General features: G+C 43.8%; 1 pseudogene across 1 annotated transcript in view; it reads right to left on the bottom strand.

The window, feature by feature from the left end:
- The window catches only part of LOC146180880 (lysine-specific demethylase RAD23B-like), an 85,293-nt pseudogene extending 66,976 nt beyond the window's left edge, over positions 1-18,317 (bottom strand). Inside the window, exons 1-4 of the transcript XR_014700127.1 lie at positions 18,106-18,317; positions 8,729-8,807; positions 3,590-3,669; positions 2,372-2,601 (exon numbers count right to left, since the gene is read on the bottom strand). The product of XR_014700127.1 is annotated as a lysine-specific demethylase RAD23B-like (transcript). The remainder of the gene's footprint in view (positions 1-2,371; positions 2,602-3,589; positions 3,670-8,728; positions 8,808-18,105) is intronic.
- Between the last annotated feature and the right edge of the window lie 1,402 nt (positions 18,318-19,719).

Genomic DNA, 19,719 nt, shown 5'->3' with positions numbered 1-19,719 from the left:
CTTGTTCTATGGACACCTAAACTGTGCCGTAAGGGAAAGAAGGTGGGAGTGAAAGTGGAAAGAGAGAGAAAGGGATGCCATAGTGGAGGGCTCCAGAGTAATTTCGACCACCTGGGGATCTTTAACGTACACTGACATCGCACAGCACACAAGCGCCACTTCGTTTCACCTCCATCGAAACGCAGCTGCCGGAGGTCAGGATCAAACCCGGGTACTCTGGCACAGTAACCTGACGTCTTACCACCGCACCACCGTGGCGGGGCATCAGGCGCTTACGGATTACGGGTTTCTTCCCGCTACGAAGTAAAAAGTGTAAGCTACCTAGTCCTCATTGAATGTGTAGTTTATAATGTTTTCCTTGTTTTTTCGGCTTAACCCGGTTATAACAATGATATTTCCATGGCGCTTCAATATTGTTACAAGTGGCTTTGACTGTAATATGAGCCGGATATCCTAAATGTTGAAATCAGGAAAAACTTACTGTAGTATGCGGGTATTTATGGTATGCCCAGCACGGTTAGGTCATGTAGAGACTAAAGGTTTCTGCAGCCACGTTTCAAAGACTTGTGAATAAAATACAGTTAAACTTGTATATAGAATGTAATAAATTAAGAGCCTCAGAGCTGGCTCATTATCAAATGACATGCGCTCAAACCTTGCAACTGTCAATCACAAAGTAAGCCACCAGAGCTCACCATGAGAACTGCCCTATCTGGCTTCATTACACCATCAAGCTGAGAAGAAAACTCCGCCTCTTGAATACAGAAAAGAAAGACGGAAGGTACCATGGCTAGCTTCCAATATCAACGCACTTCCTGGACGCCTATTGGGTCTCTGGCGACAGTTTGAATTACCTAAACAAGAGCCAAAATTAACGAGGTTTTACTGCATATGCTGCAGCAACAGCTACGACCATGAAAAATATTTTGTATTACACCCCCATACCCCAAGGGATGAGACCCCAGAGAAGGTACAATTTATGTGTAAGGCTTGGGTATGCAAGCAAAAGGCATGCAGAGTTTTAGCAAGCAGTGGGCAGGGGAGTTCCATTAAGGGTCAAGACATGCATTCTAAGACCGCAAGGATCCGCTGATGGGTCAGAGCTCCACTGCCGCCGATATATTTATGAACCATAAAATGCACAGTGCACCAACATCCTGGTTACTCTGCAAATGTTTCAAACAGCAATTATGGCTATAAAGCACACCCTAGAATGCAATCCAGAAGGTAAGAAATACCCTTAGGGGAACTGTAAACTACTTGCTAGGTGGTAACTGTTTTCTGGAACCAAGAAAGATCTGAAAATATCTTTGAAGGGTTCAAAGAGCAATTTATTAAAGCTTAAATGTGTCTCAAATTGCGAACTGAAAGGCAGCACATCTTTAAGAATAAATGACCACCGACTTGCATGGTGTAAACAAGAACGAGTTATTAAGTACAAACAAAAAGTGGGATTCACACTGCTGCCACAAGCATTCAAAAGCCGACTGCTCTACAGAAGCAACATTGGCCAAGGCTACTACTGATCATATTCTTGCTCGGCATCAGGAATATTTTAGCCTCCACTAGGTGGTGCAGTGGACCTTTTACCATTTACAGTTTGGAAATGTGTCTGCTGCAGACCTCACCCAAGCCAGCCCATTCCATTTCGTTATTTTTCCCTCAGGGTACGGGGGCACATTAGTGAGGGGAGGGGTCCAAACAATACAAAATATCGGAAATAACTCTCAAGAATAAACAATGCCAATGTAGAAGAATGCAAAAGATCAAGTTACAACTGATGATAATAAGCATAGAAATACAAAACACAGAGTGCAGGACGGTAAGTTTACATATGTAATGAATAAGCAGTTCAACAGATTTTGGAACTTCTTGCTAACATGATAAGAATGCAAACAAAAATGGTAAATAAAAGAAAGAAAACAGACATTTGATATACATCAAAGGAAAGCATTTTCAAATGCACTTCTAAACATATCAGGATAATATTTAGTTGTTAAGGAAGGCAAATAACTTGTTCCAGTCCTTGCTAGTTTTGGGAAAAAGTCGGAAGCCATGACAGTGGCAAATATGACATGCTAACTTTCTGATTATGGTCTCGCTGCAAAGAAATAAACGGTGCTGGCATGATATGAAGAGTGTGTAAAATACTGTTTTGATAATAAATTTTGAGGAAAAGACATACGCGGGAAAGTTTTCGACGATCTGATAACAGTGGAAGGTTCAATAGTAGTTTCATTTTTGTCTTACACTTGCTGTCCTACTGAAATTATTTAAAATACCATACTCTACAAGGCAAGCTGCAATGCAACTTTTTTGATCTAAAGAGAATTGCCAACCTCCGATGCTGATTCCTCCCTCCCCAACTTACGAGGTGGGGGAGGTTGTTGCTGAGTGTGCAGGTGACTGTGCAGGACTCTTGGATGCATCGCTGGTGGCCTCTGCAGGTTTCTGTGCCTCCGCGGCCGGCTTTGCTGCTGATGCTGCTGCCGCTGCTGCGGGTGCAGTGGCCGTGCTACCAGCCGGCCCTGCAGTCGCTGCTCCCGTCGTAGCACCAGACCCCACGGTTGCAGTGGCAGTTGCATCCGCTGACTGTTTAGGCTGCGCACAGCAGCAGGGTAAATGAGGGAGAGAGGAAAAGTCATACGTTCTAGAATCCGATTTGTTTCCTCCCATGCCGGCATGCTCCGTCACCATCCCTGTTGATTCAGCGCATACACGCAACGCAAAACCATTGCTCGCCTGAATGCATGCAGCCTTCGTTTGGCCACCCAGATAGTAACTGCTAAGTAGGCTAGACTGGACCCCAGTGCCACGCTTCAACAGCGGCCAAGCGTGCCTTTAATTAACCATCGTGCTTGCCAATTTCACTACTGCCACGTTTTCCCTTCTTTCAAAGGGAAAGTTCATGAGCAGCTTGCTTCTAAAGAAGTCATGTTTAGTCCATTTATTCCTTCAAAGCTGCTTTTCTTCACCAGTCCTCTGCTTTCCTGGTGCAATAGCACCTCAAGAACACGTAAAACAAGTCTCTAACGCATTCAGACCTATTATGGCTGTGTGCTATGCTCTTGTCTAGCGGACCATTCGCAATGGAGCAGGAGCAACAAGTGCAAGACGATCGGTTCCACACCTGCGTGCTTTGGCTCGGAAACTTGTGCGGCAAACACATCAGGCAGCACTATGACCCAAAATTGGTGTTGTGTTGGTAATGTCTGACCCTACATAGGACCAACATACAGCCAACACAGTGCCAATATTGGACCGTTCGTTCGGGTTACACATTCCAATATAAACATTGGCCCACTCTCGCAGCTTCCATTTCACTGCAGGCTGTTTGCAAGACAGAGTGGAGGTAGTGTTCCAGTTCCCCAAACTACACTTTGATAGATAAAAAAATGCTTTGGCACAAACCACAACATTTTCTTACCTGTCAAACAGAGCCATCAATCATGATACCCAGGATAAGAGGAGCGATTGATTATTATTCCAAACATACTGACAATTGTCACCGGTAGCTCTTCAAAAGCGGTGCTTAATACAACATGGATCATATCAATTGAAGCTGCACAAGATTAACACAATGCCTCACCTTCGTGACCATGATGACTACAAATTTCTTTTCGTCGATGTCATACTCGCTCATTTTGGTGTCGTCGCTGAGGATTTTTCCTGCATGTGTTGAAGCACAGTTTCAGAGCTGGGGCAACAATGCAAGACACACATACTGGCGAACAAACCCTTACTAAAAGATATGCTATGCTATGCCACAACAAAAAGATCACATTTACTGACTTCCCCTTGAAGTTCCCAGGAGTGAGCTGACAGGCTGTCCGCAAAACTGCTAAAAAGTGCAAGGCCCCGTAAATCGCCCTCCAGTGTCAATTTTTGTCGTTGTACCTCGAAAAAATGTTTTTCACTCTTTGACTTGACGTTTTATGAGCGAGCTTAAGCCTCATGTCCTAAGTGCACAGCCTGTGTGGCTGCCGCCTTCATTAATTATTCATTAATTATGTAAAGCAACATGAACGCACAACCTCCCATAATTCTCAGATATTATTTCCTCATTTCAAACTATTACAGAGTTAAAGAGGTGCTGGCCCCACCTCGGTTGGAAATTTTAAAGCCAGAAGTTTAGGGCATTGTCCAAGGGGCATGTGCCAACAAAAATTACACACAGAGATTCATTAACATTGGTGTGACAGCTGTAAAAATCAACTTAATCAAACAATTAGACCTCGCCTTCTGTGTGTGTTAGCATGAGAAGTTGGGCTGCTTGGTATGTATTCACGGTTAAACGAGCGCGAAACAACTCAATGACAACAGAGATGGAGATGATACGACACAAGTGTTCATTCACAATGGAGTTGTTAATTCCAGAAAAAAAAAAAAAAAACATTAAAGTTGATAATGGCGTTCTTTTTCCAATTAGACTACTCAGTTGCGAGCGAGCACTTGTGTCGTGTCGTCCTCTCCTTCCCTGCTATTTGCAGATTTCAAAATGAAATGGATTGAAATTTCCACAATGCCAATCTGGATATTGAAAAAAACAATCAGAAGACTGCAGAGAGACTGTAGCTATTATACCTGCTACACTGACACACTCACAAGCCAAGGTATGGAAACTGACGCCTACCATCTCAAAAACTCTTACTATCACTTACAGAATGTAATCTCCACTGTCTGTGCACACCCATGCAAAATTAATGCTATTCCTTAAGCATGCACCATTTAGAGCCAACTTTATATTGGTGCATCAATTTCGGTGGCTGGTGCATGAACATTAAAAAAAAAAAAAATTTTGAGCGTTAAAAATATTCCTGATTGCAGTAAAACCTGCAATATATCTGTCGTGCGCGCTGTGTGTTGCCCCAAGCACCGTGCGTCTCGCGAAGCGTTGGCAGACTAAACATGTTCCCGAAACAAGAGCAGCGAAGCAGCGGTGGGGATCGGAGAACCGGCGCCGGGAGAACGGTAAGAAGAGAAATTTATGGGCTCCCGCAAGGCGCACTGCCTGCAACGATCGCCAGCTTCAGGGAAGTGTTCGAATCTCCAAGAAGTTGGAAGCTTGGGACGCGAAGACAGCCGTGGACCAGGCGAGAAGGACTCGGAGGGAGAGAGCGGTCGGAGGGAGCACGGTGGACGCAGAGACGAGCAGAAGAAAACAGGAGAGACTGAACTGGAGTGTCGTGCGTAGAGGCCGCGCCCTGAGTGATACGCACCAAATGTGAGCAATTTTGCAAATAAATACATCATAATCTGGAAATGCCAAGTGTGGTCGAGCTTCGTCAGAAAATGCCAGAGGGGCGAAGCAAGGGACCTGCCTGACTATATCATTACCTTAAAAATAGTGTATGCCAAATTTGCTTATGATGTGACTAATTAAGTATATGAAGTGTGCACAGAAGCCATGCTTGGCCCAAATTAAGAAGCTGAGGAAAGCATGACCCAAATAAACACGATTTAGGCAGAGAAATAAAAAAAAAAAGTATTGTTACTTCCCGAGAGTGCGAAACTGCAAAACTGGCCTTTGGGAGAGAAACCATAAGACCACCTGCTTGCTGATAGTGTCGCCTGATAGCAAGCAACATCATGATGCGATACATTATGCACTTGAAAATGGGCCAGATTTACCCTTCTCATAAAAGCTGCAAGTGGTTTCAGCAAACATTTTTTTTTAGCCATTTGCCTAACATTTCAAGCTCAGTTTTCTTTTTCTTTTTTTTTTTTATAGAGAGAGGGGGGAATGATCAAGTTTGCTCAAACACTGGAAAAAGCCAAGTTTGTTTTTAACTAAAAACTGCCATTTTTTGACAGGCTTATCACTTTCGAGCTTTGAAGCTGTGGGCCTGAGTACAGAAAGTTGTGATGGTTGAGCATTCTGCTTCAGCATGTGCACAACAAACCACCCAATAATAAATAAAAAAATGTGCAGCAGGACTGATGCTAGCAAACCACAACAGCCAAAAATCAGGATAATCAAGCCATGTAATTCTGCCTTTTATGCATGGTGCAGACAAATCTTCACTATCAGTTGTGTGGATAAGGAGAGGCATGAAAGTATGTTTTGGTTTGAAGTTTTGTCACATTTCACAGTGAGCACAGGCATAATATCTTTAAAAAACCATTAGAGTCAATCCCAGAGTGAGATAGTGAAATAATTTCATAATCAATAATTTGTTTGTTCATTTATGGAGTTTAACGTCCCAAAGTGACTCAGACTATGAAAGACACCACAGTAGAGAACCCCAGAATTCGACCACCCTGGGTTCTATAGCGTGCACGACATCATACAGCACACGGGCACCTTCCTTTTCGCCTCCATCGAAAAGCGGCTACCGCGGCCGGGATTCTATCCACATCTTCGGGCACAGTAGTAGAGTACCCTAACCACTGCACCACTGCAGTGAGGCTTAATAATTTGAAATATACTGTACTTGCTCCATTCTAACCACCCCCTTTTTTTTTCACATCGCAATGCCAAAAGTGAGAGGGTGAGGGAGTGCCCAGGTTTGAAAACAATATGAAATAACCAAGAACACAAAAAGTTGGAGATTACGCTGCAGACACCGCACCAACGGGGAACTCCAATGGCTCCATCTCAATGAATGAGAGAGGAAGTGTGCACACAGGCTTGTGTACATACTCTTCACCCACAGAAGAGCATATGCATAGATTCGCAAGCAAATGTTTTTCGAAATATCTGCAAGTTACGGGGGTGGTTAGAATTGTGAAAACGTGGTAAAACATGGAAACAGATGAGCTCATCTGTTACCCAGAAGCGTGAATATGGTGCACTTATGCTTTGAGCAGCACCTTGACACCAGGCATTGAAAAAGGGGGCCCACTGGGTTGCACCCTCATGCACCACTCCGTGGGCGGGCACCAAGTATCTGGCAGGGTCCAATTAGAGCATCAGAGCTCACACTGCTTGCATGTTGCACAGTATGGCATCAGTGACACTGCAGTTGGTGCTCACATCAAAGCTGTAGCAGGTGATGCTTCAGAAAAAGCCACTACCGATCACAAGAGACGCAGTTCTGTTACTGGTGCAGTAAAATGCAACAATAGTCGAATTAAACTTAGAGTATAGCTAATTTCATCACCATCAGAAGCGAATCAGAGCACACGAGAGCTGCCGCATGCCTTTGGTAAGCCAGGATGGCTTCACAACATGATGACAGAGTCATGTTGAAAGCAAGCACTGCAGACTGAAGTCAACATTTTAGTGGACTCGATGTTCACCATGTCGCATGGTTTTACAGCCTTACCAGCGGATGCCAAAGAATGTTCGGCCGACCCAGCCAGCTCCATGCACTCGTTATTTCGGGAGCACCATTAGGAAAAACGCCCTTTGCAAGGACACTGCATTTAGTGCGATATATCGAACATTCTGCCAAATAGCACTTCAATAAACGCGAACAGCAATACTGAACTTTCCGAAAAAAGTTTCAAGCAGATGCAGTGAGAGTGATATATAAGCAATAATCCATAGTGTCTCAGATTGAATGTATAACTGGGTAGAGTATTCACTGAGCTGCTTAGAAAAACATTCCTAAACCTAATATCGGCCTATTTAATTAATAACTAATAAGAATCTCCTCTCTTGTATTAAATCCGCATGAGCAGCTTGGAGCCAGGAGGGCACAGTTATCATGGCACAAGCCATTAGCTAAATGTAACGTGATCTCAATGCCACTGTCGGTGTCCCGCGAATTAGTAATGCTGCCAGACATGCGTTGGCAGGGAAACCCTCGTTCCTCTCATCCCCCAAGGTCATGAACAGTCTGTGTTGGCTCAGTAAGTTGTCCCCCTCCTCCGTCACCAAATGTAGGTCAATGCCTTGTCACTCAAAGGTGCGACAATTCCGTCACGTGATTTGTGCTTGTTGCCACTGGGGGAGTGGTACATTCCTCCTATGAACAGGCCTTTGATTTCATTACACAGCGGGAACGGCAAAGCTGATGCTCATTACCACGCATTTTGAAATGACACGCACAGCCAGTGACAATGAACTACTGAACAGCCAAAGTGGCAGTCAAATTCCTCCAAAGCAGGGCTCTCACACATGCCACCCACTGGTCTTAAAAAAAGATTTCAACTCTTGTTGAGGAAGTGTGATGCCAGCAGCATCTCTCTTCTGTTCTCTATCCGTACTGCTCTTTTTATTGCTCTTCCAGTCATGAAACTAGCACGTCAGTAACTAAGCATATTTGCTGTGCAAACCAAAAGACAGTAAAACCTTTCCACCAACTACCTTTAGCTTTTCCCCACCACCTTTCGCCTCTGCTACGTGCAAGGTCGAAGAAAAATTGAAACTGCCTGAGTTGACATGAGTGCTGGGCTACCCTCTCCTTTTATTCCTTCTTTCATCTGCCTTTTTCAGACTGACTCTATGAGTGACAAAAGCCTGCCAATGCAGTCCGCAGAGAAGACATGGGTGCTCACAATTGCAAAAAAAAAAAAAAGAAACCCTTGTGACAAGTATAATTTAAGCTCAATGTATCATTTAACCTAAATTCCGCCACATCTGATGAGAATTACTCTTTTGAGAACCCCGCCTGCCCGTTCGCTGTGTGCAAACTGAGCTGAGTGTGAAAAATTTACGTAACCGCATCATACTTTTCAAGCTATGTATGAACATTTTTCTTCCCCTCCCACGTACAAAAAAAAAAAAAAAAAAAAATCCACAAACCGTCCGCTGTGTCATGTAGGACAATGCATGACTCACCTGCGTATATTAGCTTTTGACATTGTGCGGGGTAGTCCTTGCCCTTCTTCTCTTCTATCCTTTCTTTGAATACTTTCACCTGCAAATAAAAGGAGCCATCATAATGAGCATGGTGGCGATGTAATACAAATGAAACAACAGGGGGGAAGGGGGGCAAAGGACCAGATGCAGCATTTGTGTTAGGTAGATGAGCACAAGGTGGCAAAGGTCATGTTTATCCATCATCACAGGCTTGTAAACAGGGGGCTGCCCCCCCAATTCTCTAAGGGGGGCACCAGTCTGCCCCATAGCCCCATACCTTTACTCTGTTGGACCTGTGCCTTCTTTCTAAACGTGCAGGATTATGGCAATTGAGGTTTTTTGACGATACTGGTGGCCGATCACTCAAGCAACCGTTGTGAGAAGAACCTCGCCACATCATTTTTGAGAACCCAGCTTGCCTGTGAGCGCAACTGTCATGCAATTCAGGAGGTAATCTGGCCATTCACTGCTTGAAGTGCAAAGAACATGACTGTTGTGTGTTTTTAGAAGAAGCTGAATACCTTGCAAAAGCGGGAGGCAAGACAAAAAGGGAAATAATTGAGGCCTTTTTAATTGCTAACAGTGCAGATCGATGTGTGAGCATGCTGTCCGTTCTTCTTTCAGATAAAGAAATTGAATTGCTAGAAGGGAGCGATGTGTACAGTCATGTTTAGTTTTTCACCTTTCCTCTTGGTTCTGCTGTTGTCATGCTTCACTCTTTTAGGTTCTATCATATTTAGGTTCTCACCTTATCACTCGTAGCGTGTTTTTTTGATGTTTTTTATTTTTGTTTGTTTGTTTTTTGTAGCTCCATTTTTAGCGGTCTCATCTACTCCTTGTCCGTGGTTCTGTTGGGCTTTGCATTATTTCAGCTCTAATTTTAGTGGTTTCGTCTTCGTCTTTAACTGCTTTCCTGTTGGGTTTTGCATTATTTCAGCTCTGGTTTTAGTGGTCTCATCATTGCCTTTTACAGTGTTCCTGTTGGGTTTCATGTTTTTCTTATGGTTTCCTATTTGTCAGCCCTTTTTTGGGTCTGTTGTCTTGTCTAAGCTTCTCGGCGTGTTCGGGGGTGGCCAAGGCACGTGGCAGGCGATCTTCGTCTTGATGAGTTAAAATTTTTTTGCGGTTTCAGAGTTACTTGTGTGCTGGTCAGGCGGCTGTCCTTTACCGCGGACTGAATGGGACAATCTAACCAGATAATGCGCCAGTGCTTTGAATGTTATGGATGGTTTGGCTTGTTTTGTTGCTGGTGGCTGCAGAGGGCATAAAAAGACTGCCGCAATCTTATCAAATAAAAGTTGGAAGTCTGCGCTTTATGTGTGTTCCTGTGTTTCTCGCTTTGTCCTTGTTTTATTTGCGCAGTTTTGAAAAATGAAAAATGAATAAATTCTGTTCATGGTGAAGCTTTTTTGTTGTTGTTTTTAAGCGTTCAATATTTTGTACCTGTTGCAGTTCCATCACATCGAAACAAATATTGTTTAACTATTCCTCTTCCTCATCTCCGTGCTGCGTTTTGGCCGTCGTTGCCTCGGTGGCAGTGGGTTGGGGGGGGGGGGGGCTGAGGTGAAACTCTGCTCCTCCTAATGCAGAACTTTATGCACACCTATGACCTAGGGCTGTCAGCCACTGCGGCTCCCTAGGTCAGTTATAATGGCAAGTTTATGCTTGTCGACAATTCTAGCTCAATGAAAATGCTTCTGCACTGTCCTCAGCAGGACGTCTTTGGGCCTTGCTCACGGACAATAACCAGCATGAAAGAACACAGGATGGCAGATTGTCAATTACTTTATGGGTTTCACATCTTAAGGCGACTTGGACTATGAGGGAGTAGAGAGATATGGAATAATTAGACCACCTGGAGATCCTTAACGCTGAGTGAAATCTTATAGCACAAAGCCGTCTTGCGTTCTGTCTTCTTCCCTTCATCGATAGGTGGCCACCACAGCCGGGATCAGAACCGGGCCCACAGCTCAGTAGTTGAATGCCCTAAACATTGACCCACCGCAGTGGGGTGGCAGATAGTAGAGTGAAAAGAAAGGGGGAACAAAAACCTATAGGCAAGGAGCAACATTGGCACATGCCAGTGAGCCAGAACATAGTGGCTGGGTCGCACTGAGAAAATTTCGCTACACGAGGAACGGCAGCTCGCGAATGTATAAAATTAAGCAAGCAAAAAATATAAGAAATGAGCAAATAAAGATGATAAATAACAATGACGCAAAGAGAAACGACCCAAAATACCTAGTTTCTAGACTGCACTCTTCCATTCTTCAAGGAAAGAAATGCAGGATGTGCTCCATTATGCCTAAACTCCAGGCAGCCACCGCTTTAATCAGGCTCGAAGAGAGCTACTGTAAGGGTACCCCACATCCTTATAAAAAAAAAATGTGGGCATGGAGGTGACAATGGGGGTGAGATATCCGGTGCCTTGTTCATGAAGGCAGCTGATTCCCGTTCAATGTTCAGACAGAATAAAGGGCTAGGGCCTCTGTTCACTTCCACTAAAAATGCTTGCTGTCTGGGAACGAGGTCTTTTAGTTGATGTCAGTTGATAAAAGTCTGGTGGTAAAGCCGACAGGTGAAGCTGGCTTGTTCTTTTGGAACAATGGTTAAAATATTTGGAGCCAGCAGGCTGCATCACAAAGGCTTGCAAGTCACATGTTTCAGATCCCTTGTCTCTGCTACTGCTTTGGGTTTTCAGGGAACGCGCACGTGCGGTTGCGTGTGGTTGAATAAACTTGAGATTTCAGTAAGATGTTCCTCTAATACACTGGCCTGCTCTTCAAACGATGTCTACATAATGGTGCTGTCTACATCAGAAATGTGAATGGTGCATAAATGCCAGTGAATTTACAAACCTATTCCCACATTTTCTTTGAGTGTACTGAACTGTTTAGAGACTAGACATATTCGTGGAATGAATTCCTGAATTCCTTCAAATGTACCGCACTCTGGTCTTAGTCCTTTTGAAGATAGTAAATCCTCTACTGTGGGCTACCTACAGAGAGGAATGCTAGCATTATCCATGAAGGGCTCTCTCACAAAAGGCATTGGTGAACTCTAAATATTTCTTGCTCATGCTATGTAGGTTTACGAAAATTACAGTACCGTAGTGTTTAATGAGAGGCAGAGCTTAGCTCTTTTGTTTTGCTCCATTTTGAATTTGTCGCCCAAAAACACAAAATATGGCAATAGAAGTCACACTGTTTCACGCTGTGCAGGTGTTGCTTCTGCATATTTTTGTGCTTGCGTGTTTTTCATGGTGCTTTCTGCAATTTTAAATCGCATGTAATGACATTTATTGAGGCTGCTGTTTGTGAGAGATCACGCTAATGCCGCTAACGATCCCCCACTTTACTAACAAGTATGGCGTGATGTGTAACACGGGCGACTGGTTTTAAAGAATGGGCTAAGGATAAAATTATATGAAAACAGCAACCCATTACCATCATTGTTAAGAACTTTTGGTGAGGCTATTTCTATTTTTTCAGTTGGTGCAGAGTGCTAATTTAGGCTATTTTGCTCGCGCTAATTATTTCATTTTGCCATTATTCTTGTACTGTAGGCGCCTTTAGCACATGTGAGGCCTTTTATCATCAACTGCATTTGCATGTGCACGGCAAATGATCTTCGAGGAGACATGAAGCCTTCGCTTTAGCACTAAATAAATCTTATGGATTGCGATTTCTTCTTTTCTCCAATGATAACATGGTAAGCATCACTTTTTCCTTAGAAAATGAAGTTAAACACACCTTGGATATTGAAACGACACAAGAAATGGTAATCAAAGCAAGAGTGTCAAAAATACAAAATGGTTTGGTTTGTTTTGGTTTATGGGGCTTAACGTGCTAAAGCAATTCAGGCTATGAGAGACGCCGTAAGAGGGCTCCGGAAGTTTAGACTATTTGAATTTCTTTCAAATGCACCAATACTGCGCAGCAGGAGCACCTTGCTTTTCGTTTCAATGGAAAAGCGGTCGCCGTGCTCAAGATTTGATCCTGCAGCCTTGGGCACAATAGTCGAGCACCCTAACTAATAAATAAGCCAGTGAGGCGGGTGTAAAAGTCGCAAAATGAGATGTTTATTTTCGTACCAGCACCACCTAGACATGAAGCGATCCAGTCAACTCCGCTCCCACATTGAGAAATTCTCGCCAAAGAGATGTGCCCCCTGGCCAAGCTTAGGATCTCTAGACGGGAGTCAAAAGCATCATCGACCGCACAAGAAATTTCTGATTGCCTTTACAGTCAGCAAACGAACAAAAATATGTAGAAGGATGGTACCCAAGCACACACTGAAAGTTCACAGTGATTCAACTTGGTTTTGAGTGGACCCGAGTGTGGTGAGCCACCTCTCATGATGCCGAGGTATGGTGCGATATGGGTATTAAATTACAACCTGTTTTGAAGTCCCTCAAACTACACGGTTCACACAGTATTGTTGCAGTAATTTTCCAATGTATAGTGCATAACCAAACTTAAATTCACCTTGCTCTGTGTTTTCTTTGCTACTTGCTGGTTTAGAAAGCTTAACATCCCAAACCGACTCTGCCTATGTGAGACGCAACTACTCAGTGTGCTTTTTAACGACTATAGACACCTAATTATTGCGTGCGTTTTTATTATTTGTAATGATGCTAAGGCATGCATTACTGTGCACAGATTAATTACCCTGTGGTATTCCCCTACAATAGCTAAATAAATTATAATTTATTTTCTTTATTTTCTCACCGGCTTTGGTTTCGGGTTGAACAGCTGAGGCTGTGAATTCAAAGTAAAGTCTATGTCATGTGTGGGCTGAAAAAAACTGCAATATAATCATATCTGCATTGTTTTAATTCACTGCAATGTCAAAGCAAACCTGCCTCATGAACAGGAATCACAAGCAAATAAGCAGCCGTTTTTTCATCCCTCATACCACTTAGTACTTTGACCTGACAGCCATCGTTCGGCTGTTGAAACCGAAATAGGTGAGAAAAAAAGGTTCAATTAAAAAGTATTTAGTGTTCACAGGTGAAAACTACATGGTGATCCATATACCATGTCTTAAGCACCATTAACAAAAGGAAAATCCAACCAAATGCGGTGTCACGCTCTTTTAACAACTCAAATATACCTTTTATGCACAGGTGCGGACATAAGTAAATGGAGCCCACTGTTCGGCTCTCACTGCAATCCTGCCTTCACCGTCAAAACAACAAAATTTCATCTGTGCTTCAGGAAGTGCTGTAAACTCTCAATTACCAATAAAATTTTCTTAAGGTACCTGATGAGCGCAAACACTAGACAATCCACAGAGAAGAGAAGAGACAAGGATAGGCGCTACACTAACAACTGCTTTATTCCTCTTAGCAACCACACATAGACTCAGGCCCCTCTTGTGCAAACAAACGAAAAAGACATGTCATCCTGCCCAAGTTAACTATGTTGCGAGCACAAGAACTTATGCTCGGCTTTGTACAGAGAAATGGAAGCGTCATTATTGCAGTCTTCAGCTTTTTTTTTATATGGTAGGTTTTATGTGCTAACCGCAAGTGTTCATTTTTGCTTCCGCCAAGAATCGATCTCTCATCCAATCATAGTGCACATTTGCAATCAAGAATGTGTGACACGAGATGAATCTTTTTGTCATCTTTGCTCTTAACATTTCGCGCATGCTCCCCTAGTCGCTCATTAATACAGGAGCCCGTCTGCCCAACGTACGTCTCTCCGCATGAATTGGTGAAAAAAATTGCACCGAACCATGCACACTACAAAAAAGAAGAGACACAGGCACTTTTTCACCATTTCTTCACCTATTCAAATATGCACCAACTAGCCCGAGAAGCAGTGTTAATGCAGGTCCCTCCGCAAGAAAGTGGGATAGCATACATCACTCTGACGGCGCATGGAACAAGGATAGTTCCGTGCCCGATTTGGCAACCATGTCTTTCATCACCGCAAGTGCAGGAGCACAGCTTAGATAGCTTGTTGGGGCAGAAAACGCCAGAGGGACAGAATGTCTGTTTGTTACTTTCTTGACATGATGTGAAAACTTATGAATATAAGGCACCAACACCGGCCTCAACATTTTACGTTTGGCCGCCAACCTCAGACTTGGCTTTCTGGTTTCTCACTTTTGGATCAGGGCCTTGGCAACAGCTGTCAAGAGCAACAAAGGGATACCTGCTACCAAAAGCCAGCGCACCCAACTGTCAAAATTTGCCTGCATTTAATGCACATTTTATACCTTCTCTCAACTACCAGGCTACATATACCAAAGCTGTCAGGCAGATTCAATTAGGCAGCTCACGAAAAATATTAAAATGTAATGGTGTGCACCATTTACTTTTTTCCGCAACTGCACCTTCTCGCACCTTGTAGCTGTGAAAAGCAATTAGACCCTGAAGGTGCAATGAAATGAAATGAGGTATTTCAAAAACTCAGCCAGCATACCATTTGCCAATTTCTGTTTGCTACACAGCTCTACTCAATTCGCATCTCTTAACCTGATCCTCATCATCTTCCTTTTCATAGCACACTGCGCTGCCAATTTGCAAGCTTTTCAGCTGACTTGAATGGAGTCCTTTAGTAAATAATTACTGTTGATTGCAACTGTCACATGTGGCTTGCATAGTCTGTGTAGCTTGGGGCGTTAAATCCCTTAAACAAAAACAAAATGATAGATTTTTCTTTTCAGAGATGTTAGCAAGCTGAAGCTGGCCTTCATTAAGAGTGCTTGCTGAGTGAACTCCAACCCTTCTCATTTTCCTGATTATCTTTCTCCCTGTTTGAACCTATGGTTATTCCTTGGCATATGATGCTGGAACCTTGCTTGGTCTGAATGATGTTTTAGCAGTAACAGAATTCTCAACTTGCACCTAATAAAGGTCCAAACAATAAAAAAAAAAAAAAAAAAAAATACATGTCTGGTGATCACCTTGGCATTATTTCAAATCAGTAACATTTTGCCTGAAATTAGTCCTTTGTCCATTGGTTTCATTCTCAGCAGAAGACTGCATTAGTAAGTTTTGAAGAGGAAGGGCCATGACTGACTTTCACGCACAAATGCCAATTGTGTCTTAAAACAAGCTCAGTTCAGTGATTAACAAAGGATCGAAACATTCTGTCCAGAATATCCCACTGCACCACCGATGTCATCCATCACTTAAGATGCTGCTTGCATTAACGACCCGCCACGACCACGAACGGCAGCAAACTACTGTAGTTGAAGGCCAGTTTTATACCTGCATCACAGTGAGAAGGCGCACGCAACTCGCAGTGCGACAGTCACTTCGTCATCCAGACCCTCTGCCCTGTCCCCGATGGGAAAGACAAAACATAGCAAAGTAAGGAACAGCCAGCAGCGGTGTTGCCAGGTTTGGCAACTTCTCACCAAATAGGCAATATTTAGAGGTGCCTGATAAAACTTTTATTTCAGTGACCTGGCTACTCTCTGGCAACTTTTGTTAATATTTCATATTCTATCTGATGGCGAATACCAGCCCAACACACTTGTGCGATGCTGCAAACCTGAGTTTTGATGAAAATTCCAACCAGATGTTTTCTCTTTTTATGAGAGGTAGAGTGGAGCACTGGCGACTTTGAAATGAGGCATGAGGTTTCCGTAAAGCCATGAGTGGACCAGTACACGATTGGAAGCTAACCGTGTAGCCCGAAACATTTTAACCAAGGTTAAAATCGCTCCGAGTTGGAAACCTATGAACAGCACCTGGTGAATAATGAAAAGCAGCAAGGAAGAATAGAGAAGAAAAAAAAAGTGACAAAGAGGCGTATCAAATGATTTTTTCAGTTTACATAACACCAAACAAATTGCTGTAGGAGAACGACCATGCATGCCAGCACTGCGCTCTACATATGTTTACAGTGTAGTGACAAAAATTAGCCTGTTTGCTTTTCCCACTGATCGACTTGCCCTTTGAATGGTTTAATGGGAATTAAAAAGGCAATCACTACGGCCCGAGAACAGAACATCCTTCTGCTCTGACAGGGAAAAAATTCTGGAGTGAAGTTCTACAATGATTTGTTTGTTTCCTGACCAGTGGTCCTCACTTACTTTTTGTTTTAGCAGTGATAACTTGCACTTCCAAGTTACTCAAAGCAGCTTTTACTCTAGTGCTCGTGTTCGGTCTTCTCGTGTGTCTTGTCTGTTTTGCGCTACAATATCGCTATGTTCATGCACCAACAAGCCCAAAAAGCTACGCTTTTGTACTGAATAGTTGCAAATTTCTAAGCGACATTTCTTCACCAGGTGACATTTTGCAGAGGTTTGGAACTTTTTGACCACTTTTAACATCCTGACCGTAAGTTTGCTACTGTTTTGGCTATTTCTAGTTTTTGTGGTACTTTTTTTTATCTTAGGTCATAGAAAACCTGGTTAGCACTACTTCGAACTTAACTGCACCGTCGTTAAAACGCCGATTACACGCCACAACGGTATCAAAAAACTTTTTCGTTTATTCGAACGTCGGCACCACGTCCACTGTAATCATTAGAATCTTACAATACTCGCAACATCGTTAAGACGGCGATGACAGGTACAAATGATATCAAAAACGACACTTTTGTCAATTCGTACAGCCGCCCGTCGCCGTGAAGGTGCCGTCGCCCCACCGTCGACTTTAAGCACTGTCACCCAGTCTATTTTCGGGTACGCGCAAGCACCGGCGGACAACGCAGAGCTTTAGCTTTACCTCGGTCATCGCACTCACTTAGAACATAGCATTAATGACTGAAGTTCTGAGAAAGACACCCAGAACGTGTGCAGGCCGTAAATAAACAAGTGACCACGCGAGAGGGCAGGTCGCGTTCGAAAAGCCAGTCACGATGCTCTTGCCCAACGCCGCGCTTCCGATAACCCGATACGCATGAATCAGCGGTTTACGGAGGGCGCCACAGCGGTCGGTGCGTGCGTTTCAAGATCCGTAGCCACACCACGAGAGCCCTACCGTAAGAAAGTAGGGCATCGCAGTGTGTATGCGACGAAAACGCGCTTTCGAGTTGCCGCAGCGGCATCGGCGATCTCCCTCGTGAGGATCGACGCGATGTTAGGGCCCATCGATGACAGTGCACCGCAATACGTGTCACTCAACCGGGCGGCGAGGAGCGCTACGACGATAGCCAAACAACCGACTGCTCCACAACATTACTGAGCGTTCGGCGAGCGTGACTGACGATATAAGAAGGAACGCGAACCCGCAGCAATTCGTTTAGGCCTAAGCCGCCGCCTCTGTCAAGACTTGGGGGAAAAGAAAAGGGGGGGAGGGATACACATTCGCGTCATAACACACCACACTAGAGGGATTCGGCGGCCCCGTTGCTGCTACGGCGCCGACCGAATAAACCGGTACGACTCACCGTTTCAGACGGGTCCACTTCAATTTTGAACGTCTGCTGCTGCAAGGTCTTTAACGTGACGATCATTGTCGCCTAATTTTCACGCAGCCACAGCGACGGGAACGTATTAGTTCGACGCGATTTAAAACTCTACCCTTAAGAGACGGACTCTCGCCAGGAGAGTAGAAACGGCCCAGCCGCACTGTCGTACTGATCGGCGAAAGTGGAGTAAGCAGCGTTTCAGTTTCGTATGCAAAACGAAACCTAGCCAGCGTGAGTCGTACTGAGCCGAGCCGTAGTAAGCTATTTTGTAGTGCATTGCTAGGTACCCAAGTAGTGCCACGGCCGGTCTCGAGGGAGAGAGCGCGCGCTCTTTCTTACGGCCTTCTCAATCGCCGCGTGAACAATGGGAACTTTTCTCCTTGAGTCACGCTCTCCGCCGCCGCAAGGGGCGCGACCTGCTCACTGTTCGCTCCGCATCTGCTTCAGTGGCGGCGGGTGGCTTTTGCCTGGTTTCGCGCTGCCGCCCGCGGCTTTCGTGGTTAGTGCAGCCCCTAAATGAAAAATTACAGAAGGTAGATGCTGCAGCGGATCTTGTCAGCGTGCTACGCACGTGAATGGAGTCTTTATATTAAAACACTTTCGCTCAGCAAACGCTTGACAAGCATATGACATGTATTGCGGCGTGGTATCTACTTTTGTTCATTTTAATCTTAATTTTTTCCCAAGCCTGTACAAGAAGATGAATAAAAAAAGTGAATGAGCAGTGATCACATCGAAGCTTCTTCAAGGCAAGCATAACAGCAACAATGGCAAAACCGTCTTTCAGCGCTAGATGAGAAACCATCGAGGTAACACCGAAGATGAAAATAATTTTATAAAAAATGTAATGTAAGTTGCACAATGCTTACATGACATAAAGTATAAGTATAACGTCGGAGTAAACGTTTTTAAGTTTTGTATTCAATTTTGCTATAATATATAGACCAGCAAATGTTTTATGTTGTATTATAAACATTATTTTAATTTTGCAAATAAACGTTGGTTTAATGAAATGTTTACATGATATCATGATTATTTCATGAAAAAAAAACAGGAAATCTATTTCAAACACTAAGTCCTAGCAATATTTTCTTTCTTTTTCTAGTATGTTTTTGAACTAATAGTTCCTTGTAACTATCTGTGCAGTAATGCCTGCCTTAGAGAGCAATCGCTGTCCCATTATTTTGGTAGAATGCTTTGCTTATTACACATTCGCCACTGTTACTCAAGGGACACTCCTCAATAATGGATATAAAAGCTTTTCTCTGTGCTATTTATTCAGAGGTGACTATAGGAGTTGTATGTCGCGCTGTATTGCGCGCCTAGGCACCTAGTGTCGACACCGACGAAACCATTTCGGCTCTGCCGCAATCAGTAACCGAGGAACTGAAAGAAGTGATGGTATCTCCTGTCATCTCATTACCCACTGTCACGTATTCTGGTTTAGCTTACGTCGCTGGATACATTGTGAAGTTAATCAGTGACTTCGGGTGTGACGCTTGTGCTATCCTTCTTGAAACCAGCGAAAGAAGCAGCCCCATGTACACTATTCTGCGAGGACAAGATTCTAGCGGGCCGCATTATCCAAAACCA

This window comes from Amblyomma maculatum, chromosome 8, assembly GCF_055883805.1.
Source record: "Amblyomma maculatum isolate TAMU_Amacu chromosome 8, ASM5588380v1, whole genome shotgun sequence".
Lineage (NCBI taxonomy): Eukaryota > Metazoa > Arthropoda > Arachnida > Ixodida > Ixodidae > Amblyomma > Amblyomma maculatum.
The sequence above is the reverse complement of the archived record's forward strand: the minus strand, read 5'-3'. Positions and strand labels throughout refer to the sequence as shown.